This window comes from Nomascus leucogenys, chromosome 7b (genome assembly GCF_006542625.1).
Source record: "Nomascus leucogenys isolate Asia chromosome 7b, Asia_NLE_v1, whole genome shotgun sequence".
NCBI lineage: Eukaryota > Metazoa > Chordata > Mammalia > Primates > Hylobatidae > Nomascus > Nomascus leucogenys.
Window position 1 is genome coordinate 57,149,912 of NC_044387.1, and position 6,829 is coordinate 57,156,740.

Consider the following 6,829-nt stretch of genomic DNA (forward strand, 5'->3'; position numbering starts at 1 on the left):
CCCAAGGCACAGCCGCGGCTCCTCCGGGGTCCCTTGCCCTGCATCCGGCAGGAACCAGCCACGCACTCACCTCGGCGGCTCCACCACCGGCTCTGTGCCGCTGCCGCCTCGGCCGCCGCCGCCGACCACGGTGACAGCTCCCTGAGCGCCCGGACTTCCGGGGTCAAACCGCCATTCCGCAGGAGCAGACAGGAAGTCTCGGCCTGGCCCCGCCCCCAGAGCCTAGGAAACTACCGCCGGGAAGCCGGACCCGGGCTGCGCCTCTTTCTTAAGACTCCGCCCCCCACTCGGCGTCTGTAGCCACGCCCCTACCCCGCCTATCTCCCTTCCTGCTTAAGCAGAGGATAGGTCAGCTGAGGGCGGTGTGATTACACCTCTCGGGAAATCCAAGTATGGCACCTGAGAGGACGTCTCGGAATCCCAGGCTTCCACCTTCTGCCCGACCTCTTTAGTCACAGTTTTACATATTTAATCCAGAAGAGAAATTTTAACAAGTCAAAAGCACGAACATAATGTGGTAAGCAGATGTACGAGTACAGACTGCGATTTCATTTACGGGAAATTCTAGAACAGACAGTACTCTGTTCATGAGTAGTGATGGTGTTAAAATTGGTGGTTTCTTCTGGGGCTGTGGGCTGGGAGGGGCCACAAGTGAGGCTGGGGTCACCCCGTGTCTTCATCTTGGTGGTAGCCATGTAGATGTGTTCACTTTGGAAAATTCATCAAATTATACACTTAAGATTTGTGCGTTTTTCTGTATGTATGCAGTATAGTTTTGTTTTGTTTAAGGAAGTTACAAGTATAGCTATCCTTAGAGAAGGATGCAATTTTTCTTTTTTTTTTTTTTTTTTTTTTTTTTTTTTTGAGACAGAGTCTCACTCTGTCGCCCAGGCTGGAGTGCAGTGGCGCAATCTCGGCTCATTGCAAGCTCCGCCTCCCGGGTTCACGCTATTCTCCTGCCTCAGCCTCTCCGAGTAGCTGGGACTACAGGCGCCCGCCACCACGCCCGGCTAATTTTTTTGTATTTTTAGTAGAGACGGGGTTTCACCGTGGTCTCGATCTCCTGACCTCATGATCCGCCCGCCTCGGCCTCCCAAAGTGCTGGGATTACAAGCGTGAGCCACTGCGCCCGGCCAGAAGGATGCAATTTTTCTACACAATGTCTCAGGTAATGTAGGTTTAGTGGTTCCTAAGCCTGGCTATGGATCAGAATCATCACAGAAAACTTGTTAAGAACACACATTCCTGGCTTCATCTCAGTGCCTGGTACACAGTAAGAATTCAAAACCAACCACCATCATTATTGGGGTGTTATAGAAGCCCCCGAATGGAGAACACAACCCCAACCTGGGATTGTGAAATGTTTCCCAGGACACTTCTGCCAACCCCTGCTATCTGCACTAGGGCTACAAGGAATGCTTAGTTCAGTGCCTGTCTTCAAGGGGCTTACAAGATAGGAAGTGCAAGAAAACCAATAGCAATGAGTCAATGTGATGAATGCAGTGTGCTGAGGAAATAGGAGAGATGGGCTGTAAACCAGAAATGAGATGAGAGGGGCTGGATATTATATTAGTTTTGTATTGCTGCATAACATATTACCACAAACTTATAACAACACACTGCTTGCCACTTATAACAAACACATTTATTTATTTATTTATTTTGAGACAGAGTCTCACTCTGTCGCCAGGCTGGAGTGCAGTGGTGTAATGTCAGCTCACTGTAACCTCTGCCTCCCGCGTTCAAGCGATTCTCCTGCCTCAGCCTCCCAAGTAGCCGGGACTACAGGCACGCGCCACCACGCCCAGCTAATTTTTGTATTTTTAGTAGAGACAGGGTTTCACCATGTTGGCCAGGATGGTCTCGATCTCTTGACGTCGTGATCCGCCTGCCTTGGCCTTCCAAAGTGCTGGGGTTACAGGCGTGAGCCACCACACCTGGCCAACAAACATACTTATTATCTCACATTTTCTGTGGGCCAGGAATCTGAGGATGGCATAGCTGGCTCCTCTGCATCATGGTCACCCACAAGACTGCAGTCAAGATATCAGCCAGGGCTGGAGTCTCATTTAAAGGCTCAATTCAAAAAGGATCTGCTTCTGAGTTCCCATGTCTACTGGCTAAATTCAGTTCCTTAATGGTTGTTGGACTAAGGGTCTCAGTTCCTAGCTGGATTTTGGCCAAAGGCTTGTCACATAGGCTTCTCCAATGTAGCAGCCTGCTTCATCAAAGCATGCAAGCCTAAAAGTTAATAGGGAAGGCAAGAGTGGTGGCATATGCTTATAGTTCCAGCAGGTTGGGAGGCTGAAGCAGGAGGATTGTTTGCGCCTAGGAGTTCAAATTGAGCCTGAGCAACATAGCAAGACCCAGGCTCTAAAAAATTTTAAAAAAATAAATAAATAAAAGAAGGCAATAGGGGCTGGGCACAGTGGCTCATGCTTATAATCCCAACACTTTGGGCGCTAAGGTGGGAAGATTGCTTGAGCCCAGAAGTTTGAGGCCATCCTAGGCAACATAGCGAGACTTCGTCTCTAAAAAAAACTTTTTAAAATTAGCCAGGCATGGTGGTGCATGCCTGTAGTCCCAGCTACTTAGGAAGTCGAGGCAGGAGGATTGCTTGAGCCAGGAGATCGAGGCTGCAGTTAGCTGTGATCACACCACTGCACTCCAGCCTGCACAACACAGCAAGACCCTGTCTCAAACAAACAAAAGGAGGCAATAGGAGATTCTACTAACGAGAGAAATTACAATCTCATGTAACCTAATCATGAAAGTGACATCAGTTTTGCCATGTTCTATTTGTTAGTAGCAAGTCACAGGATTTGCCCACAGGGGATTACACAAGGCATGAATACCAAAAGATGTGAATCAATGGAGGCCACTCTAGAGTCTGCCTGCCACAGATACTTAGAGGGTGTATATCAACCCCACGTCTGCAGCAGAGGAAGTAGAGGTGCAGAGAGATAAAGACAGTTGTGATAATAATGACCACATTTGTCAAACCCTTGCTTCATCCCAGGCACTGGAATAAGCATTTTACATATATTATCTCTTTGACTTTTTTTTTTTTTAAATGAGATGGAATCTCACTCTGTTACCCAGGCTGGAGTGCAGTGGCACAATGTTGATTCACTGCAACCTCTGCCTCCCAGGTTCAAGCCATCTTCCCGCCTCTGCCTCCCTAGTAGCTGGGGCTACAGGCTCGCGCTGGGCTAATTTTTGTATTTTTAGTAGAGATGGGGTTTTGTCATGTTGGCCAGGCTGGTCTCAAACTCCTGACCTCAGGTGATCTGCCCGTCTTGGTCTCTCAAAGTGCTGGGATTACAGGTGTGAGCCACTGAGCCAGGTGCTCCTTGACTCTTTGTAACAATGATAAGAGGTTGACGCTATTATTACCCCGTTTTAAAGAGAGGTTTAAAGACTAGACCAGAGTCACAGAGCTGGTAAGTGCGTGGAGTGGGGATTTGAATTCAGCCCTGTTTAGCCCCAAGCTCCAAGAGGTCTCAAGTGCCACAAGCTGCATCAGAACAGTGAATGTTTCCCTTTGTTGCTGTTACTATTATTATTATTATTATTATTATTTTTGAGATAGGGTCTCCCTCTTTCACCCAGGCTGGAGTGCAGTGGTGTGATCATGGCTCATTTCAGCCTCTGCCTCCTGGGCTCAAACAATTCTCTTGTCTCAGTCTCTTGAGTAGGTGTGACTATAGGCATGCACCACCATGCCTGGCTAATTTTTAATTTTTTTGTGGAGATGGTATCTCACTATGTTGCCCAGGCTGGTCTTGAACTCTTGGGCTCAAACGATCCTCCTACCTCAGCCTCCCAAAGTGCTGGGATTACAGGTATGAGCCACCATGCCAGCCTGTTGCTGTCATTTTTAGGAAAACTGATCTTCTACTGACATGGAAGGGACAGAAAAAGGTGCCAGAAACTGTGTGTTTTTGTTTTATTTTGTTTTTTCTTCTCTATCATCCACACACACTGGGCACAAGGAAAATGCAATCTGTATCTTGGTGATTGGTTGGGAGAAAATCATGTACAGCAGCCTTTGGTCCAGGAAAAACTTAAAATAGTAGTTCTGGAAAAAATATATGCACTGGTTCCATCTTTCCCTATGGGTACAAAGATGTTCATATCACTAAGGTTTTGGAACTAAATTACATGACTGTAAGAAGACAAAACATCCAATAAGTCACCTAACTTCTCCAAACAGATCTGTTTTCTCATCTGCTAAACAAAGTAGTTAATATCCACTTCATCATCATTAGAAGGCTTAAGCCTGGGTGTGGTGGCTCATGCCTGTAATCCCAGCACTTTGAGAGGCTGAGGTGGGAGGATTGCTGGAGGCCAAGAGTTCAAGACCAACCCAGGCAACATAATGAGACTTAGTCTCTCAAAAAATAAAAATAAAAAAACTAGCTGGGTGTGGTGGCACACACCTGTAGTCCCAGCTACCCTGGAGGCTGAGGTGGGAGGATAGTTTGAGCCTGGGAGGTGGAGGCTGCAGTAAGCTGTGGTTGTGCCACTGCACTTCAGTCTCGAAACAAAACAAAACAAAACAGAAGGCTTAAATTAGATAATGTAGACAATGCCAAGAACACAGTAGGTGCTCAAAAAATGTTAGTGAAAAGGAAGGAAGAAAGGACACTCCCTATCAGCTGGAGCGTTAACTTTTACATTTCTTTCATCTTTCTCCCTTGCCTAAAGAGCTTAATGAGGAATGTTGGTTTACAAAGGACACATTCTTGTCTGAGCTAGTATGTGTCCAACTGAAATTAAATTTAAAAGCCGGTTTAACAGGAGAGGACTCAAATCATGCATAAGTCATTTGCAAACATGCAAATACAGAGTAATTTCTTGGCCTGGCTTCTCCTCTAGATTAAAAGAAAAACAACTAATTTAAGAACAACAGTTTGGGTTGGCAAAAGAGAGGAGTGTCCATGGTTCTTATAACCAATAAAGTCTAGGGGTAACTAGGGAGAAAACTGTCAATATTCAGTGCCACATAATAGACATTGAAATATCTGGGTCTGAGTCTTGCCTGGCCCAGCCACTCTGAGTCACCTCAGATGAATCAGTGTTCCCTTCTTTTGCACATCAGTCCTCCAGCAAGCATGTGTTTGCAGAGCACTCACTGTTGAGATTAGCTGTTGTTTGGCATCCAGTGTTTATTTCCTCTGTTTTCCTACCAATAGCAACTTAATCACTCCTTAGGGAACCGTCACTCCCATTTCAGTATGTGTGGAGTGGGGTTGACCCCTTACCCAGAGTTTAAGTGTCCAAAATTGTATTAGTCATCTAGGGCTATGCAACAAATCATCCCACAATACAGTAGTTTAAAACAGTAACAGGCCAGGCACCGTGGCTCACGCCTGTAATCCCAGCACTTTGGGAGGCTGAGGCAGGCAGATCACGAGGTCAGGAGATCGAGACCATCCTGGCTAACATGGTGAAACCCCGTCTCTACTAAAAATACAAAAAATTAGCCGGGCGTGGTGGCGTGTGCCTATAGTCCCAGCTACTTGGGAGGCTGAGGCAGGAGAATTGCTTGAACCCAGGAGGCAGAGGTTGCAGTGAGCCAAGACCACACCACTGCACTCCAGCCTGGGCAACAGAGCAAGACTCCATCTAAACAAAACAAAACAGTCATCATAGTTTTTTAGGCCAGGTGCAGTGGCTCACACTTGTAATCTTAGCACTTTGAGAGCCAAGGTGGGAGGATCACTTGGGCCCAGGAGTTCAAGACTAGCCTGGGCAACAGTGAAACTCCATCTCAATTTTTAAAAATAGTTTATTATCCCATATGGTGTCTGTAGGTTGGGAGTTCCAAAGTGGCTTGGCTGGGTGGTTCTGGCTTAGGGTCTCTCAGGAAGATGCAATCAGATGTCAGCTAGGACTGAAGGCTTGATTAGAGCTGAAGGATCCACTTCTGTGGTGGATCATTTACTCACATGACTGCCGGGTTGGTACTGGCTATTGGCAAGGGGCCTCAGTTCCTCTCTACAGGGCTAGTTGAGTGTCCCCACCACATATCCCTTGGCATCTCTCAAAGGGAACAATCTAAGAGATCAAAGCAGAAGCACCAATGTCTTTATGACCTAGCTTTGGAAGTCACAAACTATCACTTCAGCCACATTTCTACTGGTCGCATAGGCCAGTCTTGATTCAGTGTGGGAGGGGTCTTACTATACAAGGGCATGGATATCAGAAGGCAGGATCACTGGGGGCCATCTTGGAAGCTGCCACATCAATCTAATATGAGCCTGGCATATTCTAAACCTTCAGCCACAGTGATTGGCTCAAGAGTGGATACATAATGTTTAAATCTTTTTTGTTTGTTTGTTTGTTTTTAAGAGACAGGATCTATATTGCCCAGGCCTGTCTCAAACTTCTGGTCTCAAGTGACCCTCCCGCCTCAGCCTCCCAAAGTGCTAGGATTACAGACATAAGCCATTCTGTCCAGTCTGCCAAATCTATCCAGTGATACCCAATTCTGGTATCTTTATTAGAAATCAAAAGGAAAGAGAAGCTCTCTTTCTGATGAGATTGTTAGCAGTAAGAATGAACTAAGCTTATACTGGCTGGAGGCCACCACCTAGAACCTGAGAATGAAGCTAGCTCAAAGAACAGCAGAGCCAAGAAAAGGAATGACAAGCAGAGAGAGAATGAAAGAGAGAGATGACATCATTCGAACACTGGATCTAGGCAAATCTGAATTCAGGTACCCTGAGGCTTTTCTCATACCTGTTTTGCTTAAGCCATTTGAGTTGGGCTTCTGTCCTAATACAACTTTTAGATGCTCAGTCCTCCTCACTTTTAGTTGACC

The 6,829-nt window shown here is 46.4% G+C and overlaps 1 protein-coding gene across 4 annotated transcripts in view; it reads right to left on the bottom strand.

Moving 5' to 3' along the window:
• ASCC2 (activating signal cointegrator 1 complex subunit 2) overlaps positions 1-194 on the bottom strand; it is a 51,256-nt gene extending 51,062 nt beyond the window's left edge. For 2 of the 4 annotated variants that reach the window (XM_030816076.1, XM_030816075.1), the window contains exon 1: positions 71-194. The gene's annotated coding sequence lies outside the window, so the exon portion shown is untranslated. The remainder of the gene's footprint in view (positions 1-70) is intronic. The other 2 variants (XM_030816073.1, XM_030816077.1) reach the window with 2 other exon arrangements.
• Positions 195-6,829: the final 6,635 nt, after the last annotated feature.